The 22,322-nt window shown below is 45.6% G+C and overlaps 1 pseudogene; it reads left to right on the forward strand.

The window, feature by feature from the left end:
- The first annotated feature begins 1,804 nt into the window (after window positions 1-1,804).
- LOC146209664 (uncharacterized) lies at window positions 1,805-4,041 on the forward strand (annotated as a pseudogene).
- Window positions 4,042-22,322: the final 18,281 nt, after the last annotated feature.

The raw sequence follows: 22,322 nt of genomic DNA on the forward strand, positions 1-22,322 counted from the left end.
TGTAGATGCTGTCAGAATCCATCTCAGTCACTGTGGAGTCATCTGCCGAGTCTGGAAGCTCCACGTCCGCGACGTTGAGATGACCCGTTGAGTACGCCGCAGCATATTCGATGGTGGCGGGTGGGCGTAGGGGTCGTGCGCCCGCCATCCCGAAGGATGACGAGATCACAAATAGCTCACAGCGATAAAAAATCCAGAAAAATGGAAGAGCTCTAGCTTCAAGCGTTCAGAAACCTCCACTTCTTCTATTGGGGTCGGAACTGAATTGTGAAGCTAAGGCAGCATCTTCTGAGCCACTGCTGCTTGTGTCGTTGATAAAAGCGGTCGCAGACAGTGCGGAACCATCAGATTTGCGATGTATTGAAGCGCGCCTCGTCGATGCGGATGCAGCCATTCTCGCATGCGACTCCGACGCTGCCGCGTGCTCGGAGCGCGTGCAAAAATAGCTACCTAGGGGGAAAAAATTACACAGCAATAAAATCTAAGCTTCAGTTACTCAGCTACACTTTAGACGGCGTAGTGTGCCCTCGTCCAAAGTAAAATAAAGCAGTCCACCGATCGCTGGATGGCTGACTTACACGATGCCTCTAGAGGGGAGCCAAGAAAGTTCTGGAACCATATAAGCTGGCTAGGTAAAAAGAATCAAAGAAAGCAGGACCGGATTCAAGATAACGAGGGAAATTGTTTAAAGGGAGACAACGCGGTGATTTACATTACATCAGTAATAGCCGAGTCATTTAAGAGCGACGATAGGGTAATCTCCGCAAATCAGGAAACAACGCAACACAGCAGAATAAGAAGCAGCTTAGAACTGACCAATCTAAACTAGAAAAAGGCAGAAAAAATATTCCTAAAGACACACCTACAGGAATAGATGAAGTTCCGATCAAGCTGAATAATGAACTCGGTCCAAGAAGTAAGGAAACGTTGTTAAAAGCTTTGGAAACAGTCACATCGAATAAGCAAATTCCAGACAACTGGCGGCAGAGTAAAATGAATTTGATTTATAAAGGGAAAGGAGAAAGGATGAACATAACATCCTGCAGATCGATTACCATAACATCTGTTATGTACAGGTTGGCCATTCAGGAGGTGAAATTAAAGGTGCAAGCATGGGTAGAAAGTAACAAGATACTCGGAGAACTTCAGAACGGCTTTAGAAATGATAGGCGCCTAGATGATAGCCTGTTCGTTCTTACCCAATGCATCGAAATATCTAGAGTGGAAAATAGACCTTTGTATTTGGCCTTCCTGGACATAAACGGGGCGTACGACAACGTAAGCAGGGAACTCCTGCGGAAGATATTAAAAGAAGAAGGTATCGGTCATGAGATAACAGAGTTCCTACAGGAAATATACCGCTATGACAAAGTAGAAATTACATGGGAAGGGACAAGAAGTACGGAAGCTGTCAAGGTATGCAAAGGATTAAGACAAGGTTGTCCTCGATCACAGCCGCTGTTCATGCTTTATACGATAAACCTTGAACGGAGGATACAAGACAGTAACCTAGGTTTTAACCTGTCATATAGATTAGGTGGAAAGGCGGTAGAGCAGCGCCTCCCCGGTTTGATGTATGCAGACGATATTGTGGTGCTAGCTGAGAGTCTGGAAGAATTGCAAACTCTAAACTCCGCGTCCACTTTTCATGGCACCGCTGGGAACGCTGCGGGGCCGAAACGCATTGTCTCCCTGCGCGGGTGAATATAGTTCGCAAGTTAAAATTAGTGTTTTGCCTTGAAGAAAATAGAAATCATAAAACATGCATTTTAGGCACACTTCTAACATAACTACGATTCGCTAGCGTTGGAAGGTGACTGCGAAGCGTTTTGTTTTCTTTTCCGGGTTTTCTGGGTTCGCTTGAGTTCCGTCGCGGGTCTTCAAAACACCTAGCGCGCTGAAAGAGGATGGCGTCTGCTCTTTGCGCCGCGTCGGGTTCTTCCGAAACTATACCTCTTCTTTCGCCAAAGAAGATGCAAGTGAGACTGAAAAACCGATGGTTGTCCAAGCAGGCAAAAGAGATGGTGTGCAACGTGTACGCTGGTGTAAGGAGCAGTCAGCCTTAGCTTTCTACATCATCCGTGCGCCGCAAAGTCAGCGAGCTCACCGGTGTGAGTGAGCGTGCCGTCTCCGATATTAAAGCGGAGGCCCTCTCTGGCACTCTTAAATCTCCAAAGCGAAGAAGGCTGAAGTCGTCACCTGGGCTTGTTTAAAAATAAAAAAAAAAACCGGGAAGACGCGGCTTGAAAGGTACGAAACTTTCACTCTCGCTGCTCTGAGGCGTAAAGTGCATCAGTATTATATGCGCAACGAAGTGCCGACTGCCGCAAAGCTACGGGAGGACGTAGTAAATGATAAGGATATGGATATGCCGAATATAAGTGTCCGTACGTTGCAGAGGATACTAAACGATATCGGGTTTGCGTTCCGGAAGCGCAAGCGGAACTCTTCCCATCTGGAAAGAGACGACATCGTCGTGTGGCGACGAAAGTACCTCCGGACGATCCGCAAAAGAGAAAGAAGCAGAGGCAAGTACGCTTTTTGTTAGGTATTTTTGGACATGTAACTGCATGCATTATGTGAGAAGGCAAGGATGAAACATGTATTGTTTTGTAATTGCAGAGCTATAAGACAATTACAATGGAAAAGCGCAGTGCAGTGTCGGAAGCGGTTCGGATGAACCTGGAGAGGCAGGCGCGTAATAGACGATGTGATACGGTCATACGTAAGTTGAGTGCCTTGCGCTGCCGGCTTCCTCGTGTCATGTGATCGCGATGAAAACCGTCCAGGTGCATCGTCTCACGTACCGTGCGATCACTTATAGCGACGGGGCCGCTTCGGGGCTGCATGTATGAGTATGTATGCTTTTTTTTTAAACCTCTGTCCGTCCTAAATCGAAGATTGCGTCAAACTCACTTTGGGCTCGTTGTCTATTATTATTATTATTATTATTATTATTATTATTATTATTATTATTATTATTATTATTAGTAGTAGTAGTAGTAGTAGTAGTAGTAGTAGTAGTAGTAGTAGTAGTAGTAGTAGTAGTAGTAGTAGTAGTAGTAGTATTTAGCTTTCAACTAGCAATGGAAGCAGAAAACCGCGTGCCACATAAATTCACTTCCTTTTGCAGGACTGTTTACTACCTTGATCAGTCCTGGGTTAATGCAGGCCACGTTAAAGTTTGGACAGACACCACAGTGGCGTCAAGGGAAGATGCCTTTCGCCAAGGCCTAACAACTGGACTTCGTGCGCCAAGCGGCAAAGGCGGCAGATTGATCGTGGTTCACGCCGGCAGTGAGAATGGATTCGTCGAAAACGCGTGCCTGATCTTTCGCGCTACAAAAGGAAATGCCGATTACCACACCGAAATGGGCGGTGTTAGATTCGAAAAGTGGTTCATGGAACAATTAGCGCCGAACATTGATCAAAACAGTGTAATAGTGATGGATAACGCTCCGTACCATAGTGTGCAACTGGAAAAAGTACCAACTTCGCGTACTCCAAAAAGCGACATTGAATCTTGTTGACAAAAAAAACATTCCGTTTTCGGGCGACCAGCTAAAGGCGGAACTGTTGCAGGTTGTAAACCAACACAAACATCGATATTCTGGGTACCGCATTGATGCTCTGGCAAAGAGTGCTGGCCACGACGTAGTCCGGCTGCCTCCTTATCGTTGTGAATTTAATCCAGTAGAGCTGGTGTGGAGTCAAGTGAAAGGCTACGTCGCTGCCAACAACACTACGTTCAGTCTGTCCGCAGTAGAAAAACTCGTGATCGAAGGGGTCTCCCGCGTTACTAGAGATAATTGGTCACGGGACTGTGCCCATGTTGTACGCCTTAAAGAACAAGCATGGGAACGTGATGGAGTAATTGACACGCAGCTCGATGCCATTATAATTTCTCTGGACTCGGAATCTAGCTCATCCAGCGAAAGCAGCGAAATGAGTGGCGTGGAAGAATTGGAATGGTGCATCAAGATTGCTGATTCAGAGGAATTTCTTATTATTTCCGCTGAAAACTATTGTCACGTTGTGTGATGACAGTGCTGTGGAGCATCCATATATTTTTGTTAATTTATTCGACTACAGTTCTGTGTTTACGCAGAAAACCTACCTGCTGTAGCTTTCTGTGCTATATAAAAATATGTGGTGGGATCTGCTGGTGCAAGCATTTATTGAATGCTTACTTAGACAAACATACAACAGATATACAGTTTCTACGAGCATTAGCAAAGATAATTTTAGGCGCTGTCCCTTCTTCGCAATTTACTTTTTATTTCTCACGGAAACGTAACAATATATCGCGCATTACCGCACGTTAGTGTTGGCTTCTAGTGCCAAAAAATAGGTAAGCTATCTATTTTACTTCGTCAGTGAAAAATGTGCGAGCCAAGAGTTATAATGCCTTACTGAAAGTTGCTGCGCACTGTTGATTGCACGTATAAAAGAAAACAGCAATGTCTGTGCGTTCTCGTCTGGCTCCTCGTCATTAATGGTGGCTAAAAAGCGCGCGTGAACCTATTAAAAAAAGATATCGGACTCCAACAAGTAAGCTGCGGAAAGCGCTTCTCTCTGGCCGCGGAAACGAAACTGAAACTGCAGTGAGAGGCTCCGTGGAGGCCGACCCTCCGAACTACATGGCGGAGGGACACATTTACAGATGCTCCTCCCCCGTAGCTTCGCTAGCGGTGGCAAAAAATGTTGTCGCGGAGTATAGTTAAGTGTGCGGAGACAAAGGGGACGATCTAGGCTTCAGTTTTAGCTCAGTTAAGTCGGGTCTGATGATTTTCAACGGCTCAACCGAACAGGGTCTTAAAATACAAGGGCATGAAATACCCAGTGTAGTAGAATATAAATATCTCGGGGTATAGGCTAACGAAGGATTGGCCTACATTGGAAATCATGAACAATCACTTAAGGCCAAAGGGCGAAGAAATGCCGTAATGATAAAGCATAGTGAATTGGGAGGATACAACAGGTAAGAGGTTTTGAGGTGTATTTAGAAAGGAATTATGATGCCCGGGCTTACTTTCAGAAATGCGGTTTTCTGCCTAAAATCAGAGGTACAGTCGGCATTAGAAATAAATCTGAGAGCTGTCGGACGATTAGCACTAGGTTCCCATAGCAAAACCACAAATGAGGCTGTACAGGTAGATATGGGCTGGGCATCTTTCGAAGTACGGGTAGCTCAAAGTAAAATATTATATGAGGAACGCCTGAGGAAATTGGACAGTAACAGATTGGCAGCCAAAGTATTTAAATACCTATACCTAAAAAGCGTTGACTCACAATGGAGGAAAAGAACTAGGAAACTCACCAGTAAGTATGCTGTTCACAAGAACGAAGAAATGAAGAGCATTAAGCAACCGGTGAAAAACACAGAAGGTAAAAATTGGATAACTTCGACGGAAAAGAAACAGAGGGTGGATTTATACTGAAAGTGGAAAAGGCAGATCAGGAAGGAAGCTTTCTTTGATAACTCAGGAGACAGTGCCCTTCTGTTTGAAGCTAGATCAGGGTGCCTTAGAATGAGGCTTGGGAGCTTGCCCGAGCTCTCTATCACCGGGCGCCCGTAGAGCAGCCCTCTCGCATAGACATGAAAGATAGCTTGATTTCATACAAAGAGATTACGGAACGTTATAAGCTGAGCAGGACGGTATATCCGCTGCCCGACTGTTCCCTCCGAAACGAGGAGGCAATTGCGTGGAGAAGATTGCAAGGGGGAAATCATATAAAGCCCCTTCTCGGTATACGTGACAATTTCTAAAGAGGAGAAAGATCAGTGTTGCATAACATGCAGGGAGAGGGGCGCCCCAGACCACATAATTTGGGAATCTGCTGGCAGCCCGGTCGCCGAGCAAAATATAGATAGAGAAGCCTGGGAGACCTTGCTGCGGAGCAAGAACCGCGCTCAACAGCAACAAGCCATCCGCCTCGCGGCTGACGACGTGAACCAACATTGTGTCTTCACCAGACCTTAGTTTGCGAGGCTCCTGAGTAGGGCCCCCTTAGGCCTGCGTGCCGGGGCCAAAAAGCAGTCTCATTTCGGCAGAAATAAAACGTTTTGATGATGATGATGATGATGATGAATCGTGTTGGGGCTACCGCCGACTCCTCCGCGGCTCGGTTACTAAGAAGTGCCGCCCCCACCGCGTTCGCTTCCGCAAGGCTACTGGGGATGGCCACTGGTCAAATCACAGCCAATTTTATGTGCTTTTTCTGTTTTGCGGTTTTATTCAGCATCAAAATCTTTCCTCTCGTGCATCTATTGCCTCATGCTGACGACCGCTTTGACGACAATAGGCCAGATGAGTTATGTGAAATAAAGTAGGAATAATAATAATAATGATTGGCTCACCAGAAAGGAAAGGCGGGGTATCTGTCACACTCGTTCCGCGGACACCTGAGCCGCGCAGTAAGAGAATGAAGGAAGGAGGGAGTGAAAGTAGATAGAGAGAAAGAGGAGCCGGGATGGAGGCCTGCAGAGTAATTTAGACCACCTGGGGATTGATTGATTGAAAACTTCACTTGTCTTTTGGAAGTTTGTTAGCGGTGGAGGTCGAGGCTTCTTCTGGAAGTCCGTCACCTCCCTGGCCGTGGTTGGGCCCCTAGTCCAAGGCTCCACTGAGTCGGGCCACCTCGCTTGCGTGTGCTATGAGTGCTCTCTGGGCCTCTAGCTCGCAGCTGGTGAGCCGGCTCTCCCATTGCTCCGCACATGGTGTTTTCTGTTTGTGAAATGCATGATTTCTCTCGCATTCCCACGTGATGTGATATAGTGTTGGCTTTGATCCGCACCATGGGCAGCTGGCGCTATATTGTGTTGGAAAAATCTTGTTTAGTATGTGTAGGTTTGGGAAGGAGCCCGTTTGTAGTCTCCTCCATCCCGTGGCTTCTTCCTTGGTTAGTTGTTTGTGTGGCGGGGGGTAGTGGAACCTCAGCCCCTTATATAGGTTTAGTAGGTCTGAATAGCTAATTTAACGTGCGCTGACATCGGGGGTTGAAGTAGGCTGGTTGCGCTTGGCCCTACGGGATTCATACCGGTAGATCACAGCCACTTGCGGTGGGGATAGCCTATTACCAGTGATTGTATCTATCGTACGCCGTTATTGAACTCACCATCGCTTCGGTGGCGGATGACGTCCGTTGCGACGCGCGTCTTTCCCTGTCTCTCCCTCTTTCTTTTTTTCTTTCTAATTTCAGCTCTGTTGTTGCTGCGACTAGAGGAAGAAGAAAAAGAAAATGTACGGGCCTATTACTGGCTCTGCTGCTGAGCCATTTTGGCAAACATTTATTTAAAAAAAAAAAGCAGTCAAGGGGCCGAAGGTCCAGATCTAGGAGTCGGCCAGGAGTCCTTGGAATCTAGTAGCCTCTAGAGCGAGACCGATGAGCACTCGTTGGTCGTCCAGGGTAGAGCTGCGTAGACGAGCCTATTAAGTATGTTGTGGGGGTGTTGGTGTGTGTTGTCGTCGAGACGTCCAGACCATATGAAAGGAGGTCTTCTGGGATACTGCAGTATTTACATATCGGCATATACCATTCAGGAAATTTATAATGGAATCTTTTATCTCCTCTGCTGCCTCATGCAGACAGAAAGAAAACTATAGAAGACAGAAAAAGGAGAGAAAGACGCACGTAGCAACAGCCGTCGTCCAAAATAGAAGCGGTGGCGAGGGCAATGACGGCCTACAACAGATACAATTTCGGTGGCAGGCAAGCCCCCGCCGCAAATAAGCGGCGATGACCTACCAGTCCCAGCCCCATAGGGCCAGGAGCAGCCACCCTTTCTCCCTGTCCCTCGTAGCTGCAGAGCCAGTAGCAGGCCCGTGGACTTTTTTTCCCTCTTCCGCTAGTCGCAACAACACCACACACCACACGGACGCCTCTTCGTTTTGCCTCCACAGAAACGCAGCCGCCAGTGGTCGGGATTGAACCCAGTAACTCCGGCCGTGTAGGCGGGCGTCTTACCACTGCACCGCCTCCGCTATAGGCAGGAAAGTAAAATAAATTTCTGCAATTCTACAAAACCGCTTTTCAGCAATCCTTGGCTGCGCTATTTGGCAGCGCATTTTGCTGGTGATGGATACCAGCAGAGTCCTTGTCTGTGAACACCAGATGACTCTGATGCCTCCAAACGCAGAATAGAGCAGAATATGCGTTTCGGAAGTCACGTCGATTGGTCGATATAAAAGCTAAATAAACGGTTTCGGAAGGCTCACTTAACAAATGCCGGTTTCCTATGACGGCATGAAATGCAAGTTCGAATTTATACTCGAAAATGCTCGGAAAACTATACAGGTTAGCTTTCCGATATAAGTCCTAACGGCTGTGGAACTGATAATGCCTCTATATTAAGCGCTCATTTGCCACACGATATACAAACTACTCTGATCATGTTTCGTTCGATTTTGGAGTTCACTACGGACCTATTCTTGATCAATTATGTTACCATGCCTTGATGTCACTGCAACGTCCATTACTAGAGCAAATCGCGTGGACCGTTGTCAACCAGCGGAAAGAAGAAACAAAGCATTATCAGAGGCGTAGACGGGGCCAACTATATCCTCTCGGTTTCTCCATCTACGCCTTCTTCAATTAAAGGGGCGCCGGAAATTTTCGTAAAGGCACACCGCGGCCTTACCGTCACCGTCGGCTAAAAGGTGCGTACAAAGTTTGTGTTGAATTCATAGGATGTATTTGAAGACTGCATAAGCTCAACTCTCCATTGGAAGCAATACAACGAAGTTTTCGCCAGAACAAATCAATTTTGGAGTGAGTTCCCGCTGAAACTAAATTTTAGAAAAGCGGAGCTGGCTCTAAAATTTTATTTGACGGTGCAGTGAGCACATCGGCACTCATCTATGCACTCTCATATGGGCTAGCTATTTTGTTTCACTAATATCTTTCGCGGTAATCGATACTATCTCCTCTGAGCCACCACTGCACTTCAGTGAACCGGAAATAGATTCTGATTATATTTGTAGTGCACTTTACCATTGACAAAAGCGTGAAGACAGCCAATGCTTGGTGGGGATCACTGTTTGGTGGCTTCTTTTGGACAAGCCATATGTTTAGGCTCCATTCTCGTCTGAGCTAGAGCGGCACGCCACCCTTATCTTGTAACCACATCAGCAGCACTAAAACGGATGATCGCATTTAATGCGGTCGGCAGATTAATTGGTGCCCCCAGCAAATGACTTGCTTTTCTATCTCCAACTAGAGTGAGAGTAGCACGCTGGAGCTCACTTCCAAAAACAAAAACTGAATCAGCTGACTACGAGGAGTGCGTGATGCAGGGCTAGTTGGCAAGATATTATACTGAAGACATAAAACTGCATAGAAGACAGTACACAGAAAAGATGCTGACAGGACGAGCTTCTGTTAGGAAAAGAAGCTAGCTGACTTGCTTATTTTGAAACAAATGAGGATTTTCAAATTTGTAGTCCAATCTGACCATGGTTTGTGACTGATTTTCACGAAAGAAATTCAGTTTTAATTACAGCGAGGTTCAGCAGTACATAAAGACACAATAAAAGAACCGTTATTTTTGTTGTTGTTACGTAGCAATAACAAGCTACCGAATATAAATGCCTACAAATGATGGGCGTTCATTAACCTATCTTGTACCATGTGCCTATGCTGTACTTCTGTCAACTCCGCCAAATGATTTTCTTTCTTCATACGTTCGCTCAATCAAAGCCACCCTTTGGTTTCACTGTGATTTCCAATGCTAGAGCGCATCAGTTGGGCCGTTTTTCAATCAGTGGAGAGAAGAAGCGAGGCCTTATCGGCCGTCCGCATAGTCTTAGACGGGACCCGCTGTGTCCTCTCGATTTTTCCATCTGCACAGTTTTCAATTACAGGTGCGCCGGACATTTTTTAAAAGGAGCACCGCTGCCATACAGTCCCCATTGCCTAAATGTTTCGTACAGTTTGTGATGAAGAGTTCATAGAAGTTATTTCAAGAGCACATAAGTTTTTTGCTATCACCTTATTATATTATACTAATTGGTGAGCCTGTGTCTATGAATGCTTCTGAACAATTGTCCTTCATTTTAAGAGACCTGTGTTCATATCTGCTACAATTTAAGATCGCAGCATTGATCATAAATAAAATATATTGATTCAGTCTGGCGTAATTATAGTATTCTTATCTCTCACAGAAGCAAACACCGTAAAAAAAAAAAACGTTTTCATTTACTTTATAGTGATAGTCAGAATAATGAGGGCAGCCTATCTGTGCCTTTTATACTAGTTCTTGTGCTTTTAAGAACCACGAGACGACTTTCAACAATTACCAAAAAAACAAAACGATTCCTTTGGCGCCTAAACTTGTGCATACTGTCTAAAAAGGCCCTCACCTGCCAGAATGAATATGGTTGGCTTCCTGCGACACCTCCCACTAGGAAGGCGACTAGCAGCGAAGCCAAGGCTGGTCCACATGCATCTGTCCGTGTCATTGCAGGCAGAGGCTGCACTCCAACAAAGCCAGTCCGTTTTTGCTCGCTCGCAAGCACGCACGTCAGCGAAAGGCGCACTGACTATCTCACGCGCAAACATTCGTTAGAGTAAAAATAGCCACATGAAAGTAGCAGCGAACGACTGCAGTTCAACAACTCGTTTTCGTTCCAGGGTCATGCCACATGTTTATCCCTCGGTGCTCGCCAGATTTGAACGCGCCTTTCGTCCACTGTTGCTACGATAACTGAGCGTTCCGTACAAGTGGCAGAGGGAGCGTATAACTGCTGACTTTGCCAGGCGCCTTTCAAATGTTGGCTTCTTACGGTATTCATACCTTACTAAAATATAGGACGTGTTTTTCTGAAAAGCTATCCCCTTTCATTATTGTAATGCGTTTTCTTTTGAAAAACCATCCGCTAAATGAAACGGCGAAGTTCCCGTATGTGAAACCTAAATATATTGGCTCCAGCCGTGCTCAGTGTGAATAAACAATAAATACGAAATCTATTTGTCGAAAGCGGAGAGCACAAAATATCTATGGTGGTGAAAGTGGCTGCGCGCTATTGCACAAGGTGCGGGCAGTCTACGTGTCCTCGCGTTCTTGCTAATGTGATAGAAGCGCAACTCTTTGTTCGCAGTTTGGAGTTCTGTAATCAAGCTGCGCTCGACTTGGAGATGATTGTTACGAATAGGCCCCTTGCGGCTTGAGAAGCGGAACGAGTATATCGTACAATTTGTACATCCCTCGCAGGGTTGATTTAGAAGTAAATTGTTTTCCTAACACAGCCACGCTGACAAGCAGAGTGAGTTTGCTCATCCATGGCCCGGGTGCAACTTTGAATAGTGGCTGTGTTGTCATGGCGGCTCTGGCGTACTATACTAAATGAAAATTCCAGCGTAACACAAGAATGCTGATGTGCCTGACGTAGTAAATACTGTAAAAAAACGTTTACTTGACTAGAGGGTGATGCCATGGCAGATCAAACAAAGGGTGGTCGGTCGACCGCTTATATTCACTTCAAAATACTATATACGACGGCTTGATAGCCGGAAAGAAGAGATCTGCTTTTCGGTTTCCTGAGAAGATTGTTTTCGGCACATAGCCAACTAATATTGCAGAGGTGGAAGGCCGCGCATATCTTCTCTTCTGGTTTGGCCAAATTTTGTTATGAATGCGCAAGCGATAATATAGAGGTAGCTGAAAATTGTCTGACTAAATACATGTATGTTTTTATTTGTATTAGGTCGATTTTGTCTTTTCTGGATATTGTAGATATTATCATAAAATTTCGCAAATTCGGGCAAAGAAAAACAGTTTTACCTAATTTGCAGGCCTTTATCTCAATAAAACGGTATAGTCAGAGGGGCAATAATTCCGCACTATGTTCCCAGCATACCTGATTATGAAACTGCTAAAGCTTATATTTACATCATTGCAATATAGAGATTCGATCGTGCTAATTTCAAGGAAATAGCTAATGATAAAACCTTTTGAACAGAATTAAAAAAAAAAATTATATATCTTGAGCTTTGTCCATCTATTGTCCTCTACTTCAGCTTTCAAAAACATTAAAAACATATAACATATTGCATAATTTCTGTGCAGTAGTAACAACAGCCAGATAATACACCAAGCACGTCTGACGATTCTACAAGGTTTATGAATCTCTTGGGATTTTTAGATTTTGGCATATTATTGCATCTATAGGTACCTACTTCCTCGACGTTGAAATTGTTTGAGCGACACCGTAGTTAACTACGATGTCGCTCAAATCAGTTTTGTATGCTTGGTGTTCTCGATGCACTGGATTCGCCAGCACAGAGACGTTTTTCGCATTCTACCTTCACCAAAACGCGGATTACACAAAAATAACATAAATTGCAATGATCAAGCACCGCATCTCAAATAGTATTTTGTGAAATGGAAAGACTGTGAAAGCCATGGAGAACTGATCATTAAAACAATATTTCTGGGCTGCAATCGTTTATCCGAATGATTCGACAGCGCCCATCGCATTCATTCCTGCACACACCAGTAGGTCTGCCGATAAAGTCGCGGCTATGCGTGCCGGCATGAAGTGTGAACAGCGGGTCGAGCGCGCGGCATAAGATCCAGTTCATGAAAGCCGTCTGGGGGCCGTAATAACTGAGGAGGGCTAGCGCGTCCGGTTACCGATAGTTGAGCTTTTTTTGTTGTTTTTGCTCGATACCACGCTTTACCACTGCAGAGCCACGTTTATGCTTTCAACCGATGGCATCTGGCGCAGCACAGCTTCTCACGCATCAGCGGCTGTCGCCCGCGCAGGTGAAGCGGGCGCTCATAGCTTACTGATAACGCTTTGATCTCGCCTCCTTCACCGCCATGTTATCGGCATCGGATTGTGGTGCGAACGAAAGGGGGATAGAATAGCGAAGACCTAGTGCACGTGTGTTCAACAGCTACCCGAGAGGTGCCCCTGTTTCGAACTTTATCTGCCATGCACGCGAAAAAGAGCTCTCACTGCGCCCTCATTTAAAACGGGAATTTGGGGTTGGCGAGCTCCTACGCGCTCAGAGCCGCTCAGGGGACGAAATCGTTTCTATATGAATGTCCTTATTGCCACCGAGGTGTTTACGGTACTGCTGGGCTTTTTTTTTTAACTTCAAGTCCAATCTTGCTTGCGTTTCATAAACTTAGCTGGTGCAAAGTCGGATCTCGGCAGCTGCCAATCCTTGCATAAGGCTCTTATTCCAGGGGCCGTAACTGGTACTGTATCAATATTCTGAAATATCTCTTTAATGATTTTGAAAACTTAAGAAGAGGAGAATAGTTCTACAAATTTTATGAAGTATCGAAAATGACTTTTTCTTTAACTTCAGAAATTTTTTCAGTCGTTTTTTTTAAATCAACACGAGCGTATGTCTGTATTGAAACGTTAAATAATCATAAGCTTTAAAAATTTTGTAGACCAGTATGCTGAGATATTACGTGGAATTATTGCCACTCTGCCACAAACATGAGACAAAGGCCCGATAATCAGGAAAAAATTACGTTTATTAGGTCAAATTCTGTAAATTTTATTAAAGACCATCGACTACACAGAAAAGACATAAGCAACTGAATACCCTCACAAAACATGTATATATTTAGTAAGATAATTTTTCACTCCTTACATTTATTATATTTTGTGTAATTCACAACCAAAGTGAGCCAAAACAGCAGAGACGATAATGGAAATAAAGCGCTTTGAAGACAAAAGCAAAATATCACATGCCAACTTTCAATTCATTTTTATTCAATGCACAACAGGGTTTTCACAGGGGTATGTCACATCAGCAGCGTGCAGATCCAGATTTACGAGCACTGATTGATTATTTAGAAGGTCAGCCAGCCAGCATACCTAAGTGCTTTTCTCGGAGCCTCTCAACTTTCTGCCTGAGAGGTGGTGTGCTTTATAAGCAGAACTCTAGATCCGAGTCAAGAACCTACCTCCTCGTGGTACCCACAGCTCTGAGAGAGGAAATCCTTTCCGCGTGCCACGATGAACCAACATCTGGCCACTTGGGCTATTCTCGCACACTTGCTAGGATACGACAGACATTCTACTGGCCCAACCTTGCCACTGTTGTTAAGCGCTATGTCAAGAGCTGTCGGCAATGTCAGCGTCGGAAGGTTCCGCAATCAAAGCCTGCGGGCCTCCTCATGCCCATAATACCACCACGAGCACCATTTGATCAAGTCGGCATGGACCTTCTCGGTCCTTTCCCTCGTTCTTCTGGTGGCAACCGTTGGATAATCATCGCCACAGACTATCTGACTCGCTATGCCGAGACCAAAGCGTTACCTAGTGGTACAGCGTCTGAAGTGGCCCATTTCTTTGTACACCAGATCATACTACGGCACGGTGCTCCTACCTGTATTATTACTGATAGAGGGGCTGCCTTTACTTCAAAAATGATGGCCGAAGTCTTTCATCTCAGTGGTACGGCGCATCGAAAAGCTACTGCTTACCATCCGCAGACCAATGGGCTGACGGAAAGGCTTAATAAGACCATCGCGGATATGCTGGCGATGTACGTCGACGCCCAGCACAAGACTTGGGATGCGATCGTACCATATGTGACGTTCGCATACAATACGGCAGTCCAAGAGACTACACGTTTCACGCCGTTTCGCCTCGTTTACGGCAGGGAGGTTCGGACGATGCTGGACGCAATGCTCCCTTACCAAACAGATACCGAACTTTATTCTGACGCCGAGCAGTTTGCCCAAGATGCTGAGCAAGCACGCCAACTAGCACGCGTCCACATCACCCAGCAACAGGACAGGGATTCACGCCGGTACAACCTCCGCCACAGACAAGCTTCCTACAACACCGGGGACCAGGTATGGGTGTGGACTCCTGTTCGACGCCGCGGCCTTTCAGACAAGCTAATTTGCCGCTACTTCGGACCGTATAAAATCGTGCGACGCATCAGTAACGTCAATTACGAGGTGCTTCCGGATGGATCAGAGCACACAGGCCGTCGGCTACCTCGTCCAGAGACAGTTCATGTCTTGCGACTGAAGCCGTACTTTGCACGGTGACTGACAAACTACATCTACAAACTTTTTTTTGTTGAGGGGGGGAGGTTGCTTTTGTACGCTTGTGTGCACGTGTAACTGTGTGCGTTACGCTTAAGGAGGGAGGAATGCCTGGGGGCGCTCAGAGTGAAAGACGACGTTGAAGTGAATCGGCTCCGGACTCGCAGGACGTATCTAAGCCTTGGACCGTGTGATTCTACCTGTACCGGCTCTGTTAATCTAGCTCCAGTCGCCAACACCGTGACAATACTCTTTAGGGGCATAGACAAAACATGAAACCAGCAGGCTTTCGTGGTGCACGTACTACATATCGTAAAACTTAGCATCTGTTTCCAGATTCATAAGACCTCTATCACCTTCGACGAGAGGGATAAGGATCGCTTACACGTTCTTCTTTCTGTTCTTTTATTTTTCAGACTTCTCCAATCTCGCGTTTCAGCTGTTTTTATTTTTTCTAATAAGTTGGCAGTCCTTGAAAAAGGGATGACATTCATATGGCTCGCATTTTAAACCGTGCTCGGCAATATAACCTTTGTTGTTCTCAGTTCTCGTTTTCTCAGGCGTCTGTCGTTTAGGACCTTCCCGGTCTGCCCTACGTAGAGGCTGCTACAAGTCAATGATAGGACATACCTAACGTCCTCCGCACACTATACAGGTTTTGAAGCGAAAAGCTTCACTAGGAGGGTCGGAGCCAAGCTTCGCGTGGGCCGTATGCTGCAAAAGCCATATTCTGCGCATGCGCGAAACCGAGGCCAGCTGCGCAGCCGCCTCGCCAAGCTCTGCCGGCGTTGCCTAGCAACGCTTAAGAGGTATGCGAGTCCTCCTCAGTAGAAAAAAAAATTACTCTCCATCCGGAAATCGAACCTCCATCCATTGGATCCCCAGCCGAGCACTTTACCGCTTTGCACCGCCCCCTTTTTTTTCCTATTTCCTGTTAACAATGATATTCAAAGTACAATACCCCGAAGAGTTCCAGCAAAAGTAGGACTTCACAAAGTTTCAAAAACGCTTTAGGTTAGCCAGCTCGCTCAAAAATGACATTCATTCAGGTTTCTCACTTTGGGTATTATAGATGGCGGTCAGGTGGTTGACAATTTCAATGAAAAACTCCCTCGCAGAGCGAGAATCCACGTCCGCATGTCTCGCAGCCATTCTAAATTTTCGTACACTGTGGAGGCTAAGCAACATGAATACGTCGTATGGCACACCCCCTTGATTACGAATCGGCAGGAACCGTATACCATATGGCGCAATTGGCAAGTGCTTTTTTAAAGTCTTATGCAGGATATCCCACGGAAAGACTGCATCCCAGCAATCAAGAAAAATATGGTCTATGGTTTCCGGCTTATGATAAATCAAGCAGTTCACCGACCACGGGACAAAGACACATATTTCCCTCACCTACGGTTTAGCAGGTAAAGTACCGCTGTGTAAGAGGAAAAAAAAAGTTTTTTGCTTACGACCGTACTGGCATCTTATTAACCCTTTTAAGACATCCTTACCTTCCCCTCCAAAGTGTAATGATCGATACAACGGCACTGACATCATTACGTCAAGCAGGTCTTTATACAGTTGAGTTTGGGTTACAGCGCCTAGGTATTCCAATGAGAATCTCACTTCTAAAATATTAAAGGAAACCACAACGTCCCCCCCCCCAAAAAAAAAGCACTGTCTTCTGCGTTTGAGTTTGCTATGGACCCCAAAAATTCGGGTAGGGCTCAGTCTAATCTGAAAAACCGTATGCAGTAAAAGGTTGGTTTGGTTACACGAGAACATAAACCTGGATACTATTTGTCGTAAAAACAAATGGGCCAAACCAAGTCCTTCAATTTTTACCGAGCGAAACAAATGTGTACGGCTTGTTCTCTTCCAAACTGAACCCCAGACGAAAATCGCTAGCAATCTGTGAAACTTTTAAACGCCAACCCTTGACATGGGCAATGCTTGTAACACATACCTCTTTCAGTTTCAGTTTAGTCGTCCAGTCGTGTCCGACTCTTCGTGACCCTATGGACCATGTCACGCCACGCTTTCCGGTCTCTCACTATCTTCCTAACATCACATAACTTCATCTGCAGTGCCTCGAGGATGCCATCTAACCAACGCGTTCGCTGCCTACCCCTTCTCTGACGACCCTCAACCTTTCCCAACATCAAATCTTTCTCCAGCGACTCCTCTCTTCTCATCAGATGACCAAAGTAGCTGAGCTTTAACTTTAAAATTTGACCCTCCAATGAGCAGTCAGGGTTTATGGTCGACAATATCGACTGATTTGATCTTCTGGCCGTCCAAGGAACTCTCAAGAGTCTTCGCCAGCACCACAATTCAAACGCGTCAATTCTTCGGCGGTCAGCCTTTTTCACAGTCCAACTCTCGCATCCATACATCACAACTAGAAAGACCATAGCACGAGTTATACGAATCTTGGTTGGCAGACTAATGTCTCTGCTCTTTACTAGGCGGTCAAGGCTAACCATTGCTCTCTTTCCCAGAAGCAGGCGTCTCCTAATTTCATGGCTGCAGTCTCCTTCCGAGGTAATCTTGGAGCCCAAGAACAGAAAATCTGTCACAGCTTCCACTTCTTGTCCATTGATGCTCCAGGACTTGATAGGGCAAGACGCCATGATCTTTGTCTTTTTAATGTTCAGTTTAAGCCCAAACTTCTCACTCTCTTCTTGTACGCGGATCAGAAGTCTCTTGAGTTCCACTTCACTTTCTGCCATTAAAGTGGTATCATCCGGATATCTAAGGTTGTTGATACGTTTTCCAGCAATCTTCACTCCAGCTGAAGACTCGTCCAGACCGGCCTTCCTCATGATGCACTCTGCATATAGGTTAAATAGGCAGGGCGACAGTATGCAGCCTTGCCTCACTCCTTTCTCGATCGGAAACCAATCAGTAAGACCATGCCCAGTTCTGACTGTGGCCTCTTGCCCTTCATACAGGTTCCTGAGGAGACAGATGAGGTGAATTGGAACTCCCATCTCTTGGAGAGCTTGCCACAATCTGCTGTGACCTACGCAGTCAAACGCTTTCGCATAATCAATAAAGCAGAAGTAGATGGGTTTCTGGAACTCTCTTGCTTTTTCCATGATCCAGCGAAGGTTAGCAATTTGGTCTCTAGTTCCTCTGCCCTTGCGAAACCCAGCTTGCACGTCCGGAAGCTCCCGATCCACATACTGCTGCAGCCTACCTTGGAGGATTTTCAACATCACCTTGCTAGCATGCGAAATAAGCGCGATCGTGCGGTAGTTAGAACAATCTTTGGCACTGCCTTTCTTTGGAATGGGGATATAAACTGGCCTCCTCCAATCCTGTGGCCACTGCAGGGTTGTCCAAATCTTCTGACATAATGTATGCAGAATGTTAACAGCGTCATGGTTGAGGTTTTGAAGCAACTCAGCTGGAATGCCATCAATTCCGCTAGCTTGGTTCTTAGCAAGGCTGGCTAAGGCCCATTCAACTTCACTCTTCAGGATGCCCGGCTCAAGATCAGTAATCACAACCGTCTTATGTTGGGTTTGCACATTCGGGTCCTTCTTGTACAGTTCTTCTGTGTATTCCTGCCACCTCTTCTTTATCTCTGAGGCTTCAGTGAGGTCCTTGCCTTGTTTGTCCTTTATCACGCCCAGCTTAGCACAGAAGCTTCCTTTGATATCTTTGATTGTCTTATACAGAGCTCCAGTGTCTCTAATTGGCTGTTGTCCTCAACTGCTTGGCACTGTATGTTCAGGAAGGCATTCTTATCTCTCCTTGCTATTTTATGAAAATCCGCATTGAGAACCTTGTATCTTTCTCTTTCCCCCATAACTTTTGCCATCCTCCTTTCCTCAGCTATTTGCAAAGCCTCTTCAGATAACCAGTTTGCTTTCTTGCATTTCTTTTGCTTTGGAACTACCTTAGTAGAAACTTCTTGTATTATATCACGAACATCAGTCCACATCTCTTCGGGTTCTCTGTCGTCCAGATCTAATTCTTGAAATCGATTCCTCACTTCCACAGCATATTCTAATGGAATTTGATCCAGATCATACCTGAAAGTCCTTCTAGTTTTCTGCGTTTTCCTCAATCGAAGCTTAATTTTGGCAACAAGAAGCTGATGATCAGTGCCACAATCGGCCCCAGGCCTTGTTTTTACTGCTTGTATAGCGCTTCTCCATCTCTGCCGGCAAAGAATATAATCGATCTGATTCCTGTACAGACCGTCCGGTGAAGTCCATGTGTACAGGCGCCTCTTGGGCTGTTGAAAATGAGTATTCGCTATGGTCAGGTTGTTTTCTTGACAAAACTCTACTAGCCTCCGCCCAGCTTCATTTGGCTCGCCAAGACCGAACTTGCCTATAATTCCGGATATTTCTTCACTCCCGATCTTAGCATTCCAGTCTACTATGAGAAAAACGACGTCTGATGATGGGGTGCGGTCTAAAAGGCATTGTAGGTCCGCATAAAATCTCTCAACGTCAGCTTCTTCAGCAGCAGTGGTCGGTGCATAGACTTGGATAGCTGTTATGTTGAAAGGCTGACCTTGGATCCGAAGTGAAATCATTCGGTCGTTTTGGGGGTTGTACCCTAGCACTGCTTTGCCCATTCTTCTGTTTGCTATGAGTGCGACCCCATTCCTTCTCTTGGATTCGTGCCCACAAAAAAAGACATAATGGTCGCCGGAGTTAAATTCTCCCATTCCGGTCCACTTGAGCTCGCTGATACCCAAGAGATCAATGCTCAATCTGTCCATTTCTCGCTTGACGACATCCAGTTTACCTTGAGTCATAGATCTTACATTCCATGTTGCTATGTGATATATCTCCTTGCAACATCGGACATTCCGGTCGCTTCCCGACACATCCACAACTTAGCGTCCTTTTGGCTTTAGCCCAGCCGCTTCATTCGTCCTGGAGCTACTAGGAATCGCCCTTTGTTCATCCCCAGTAACATGTGGGACGCCTTCCAACCTGGGGGGCTCATCTTCCGGCGCCATATCATTAATGGTATTGTGACTGGACATAGGGTTTTCTTGGCAAGAAATACTGGAGTGGGTTGCCATTACCTTCTCCAGTGAATCACATTTTGTCAGAACTCTCTGCCGTGACCTGTCTATCTTGGGTGGCCCTACACAGCAGAGCTCACGACTTCATAGAGTTTCGCAAGCCCCTCCGCCACGACAAGGCAGTGATCCATGAAGAGGCATACCTCTTTACGATTGTTCGATTTGAGTTTCGATTGCAATACAGAAGAAGAGGTTTACTTCCTGAGGGGCATTATCATGTGCGTTCTTGTATTATTATGGTGATTTCAAGGACGCGAATTTCTTTGCTTTTGACGTTTTGTTTTGTCACCTACAGTGGATGGTGACATTCCTTGAAAACGGCTATTGGATCTGAGCACTCTCCCCGACCGCCGCTATCGGTTGTGTTAACAATGATCAAATATTCGTCCATGCATCTCAAGATAATTTTACATTTTAGCACTTAGCCGCTCTTTGAGCTTCCTGTCAACTTGTGAAAGGTATACAGATTACTTTGTAGAGGAGCCAAATATGAGCCAATTCATACACCCTCCTTGTGAAGGAGACTTTCTTGGCCAGTTAATGAATGTGCAGCGTAGGTAAAAAACAAAATAACTAAAAAACTTTGCACCGTCACACCTATAACGTTCTGGAACCTAATTGCTCCAAATCGTCAATTTTATCTTCCACCGACTTTATCAAGCTTGAATGGGGTATTGAGCACTCAAGGTCGTTATGTCAATTGAGAAAGCCTGTCAAGGTGTGATCGTAAGAACTTTAATGCATGTTCCTATTTATTTACAAGGAACGGATCCTTGAGAGTCAAGAGTTCAGGTCATTATCGTAGCCGGAACGTCAGGCTTGTGCATTTTTGCGCTAAAACATGCCTCTAACTGGTTTTGCCTACATTTTATACACATAAAAACACCAGCGAGATGGCACTGCTTGAACAGCTTTTTGAATAGTGTTTTTAGTCTAGACAATCACGTGTTATAGCTTTGAACTGGCTTGATACGCATTTTGCTTAGCATCTATCCTTTGGAAGAATGGCAAAGCGGCCCTCCTTGTCAGCTTCCAACACGCCTAAGAAATGCACCACTACGTAGCTAGCAATTTCAGGTTCAGAAACCTGTGGTACTGACTGGTTACAAGTGGCCAGGACTTCAATTCCTTCGCAACGCCGCGGTCCGCTTGTTCTGGGGGAGTAAACCGGGACCAGGCACGGTAGCTCCTGTCGTGATTCACTTGTTTCGACGGGAAAAGCTTTACGTTCATCAAACGCAAAGAAAACCCTACCTTCAGAAAACCCTAGAAGAAAACCCTAAATTGGATAGTGTTTGGCACCTGTACTAAGACGTCTGCACCTTTCGCAAGTTGACAGGAAGTTCTAGATGCGGCTAATGTTCTCAAAGGTAAAAATAATTTTCAGATACATGCATGACTTTTTGACAATTGTTAAAACTACCGAGAACGGCTTTCAGGGAGCATGCTCATATGCGATAGCTATTTTAAATATTGATCTCCACTCACTCAAGGTGACAATGCCAAAAACAAGGAAATTTGCTTCCCTGATATCCTTCTAACATTAGAAGGAGAACGCACATGCTGGGCTATGCCCTTCGATAATACACACCTCTGCTTCTGCGTATTGCATCGCATTTGAAACTGGCAAACGGAAACATTGTAAAAAGCAGCGTAAACCTGCATTCAAGTCTTGTGAGCACAAAGCGAACTGCAGTTTCCACAGACCAGTCAAGCGATTGCACGAAGCCGAATATCCGAATGAACCTTTGGTCTCAGTGGCAGAAACACTACTAGTAAAACAAACAGTCGGCATTTCCAGGCCGGTGTTACGATTTGACACCGTCATGTGCTACCGCAGACGCGGCCGCAGCGACATGCAGCGAAGCGAAACCGATGGTGCCAATGGTGGGAACCGAACCCACGACCTCCGAATATCCGAACGCGATATTCGCAGGTCGTGGGTTCGGCTCCCACCATCGGCACTTTGTTTTTCCTTCTACTTTGTGTTCAACTTTCCCGTAAACAGATTACGTTACTAATTTATGTCATTACCGAAGTAAAAATAAAAAAAACGACATAAAGTACAGTTCCCAATGCTTTCCTTGGCCTCGACGACTGTTCGCTTTGTTCCTTTATTTATTATAACAAGCCCCCTCATTTCCTCTTCATTTATCTGCTTGTAGCTTACGGGGTCTCGGTTCTGGCAGTCTTGAAGCCGTAGGTAGCGTAAGAGGGTTCTAGCACAGCTTTCGTCTTCGCTCTTGATCA

This window comes from Amblyomma maculatum, chromosome 1 (assembly GCF_055883805.1).
Source record: "Amblyomma maculatum isolate TAMU_Amacu chromosome 1, ASM5588380v1, whole genome shotgun sequence".
NCBI classification, from domain to species: Eukaryota; Metazoa; Arthropoda; class Arachnida; order Ixodida; family Ixodidae; genus Amblyomma; species Amblyomma maculatum.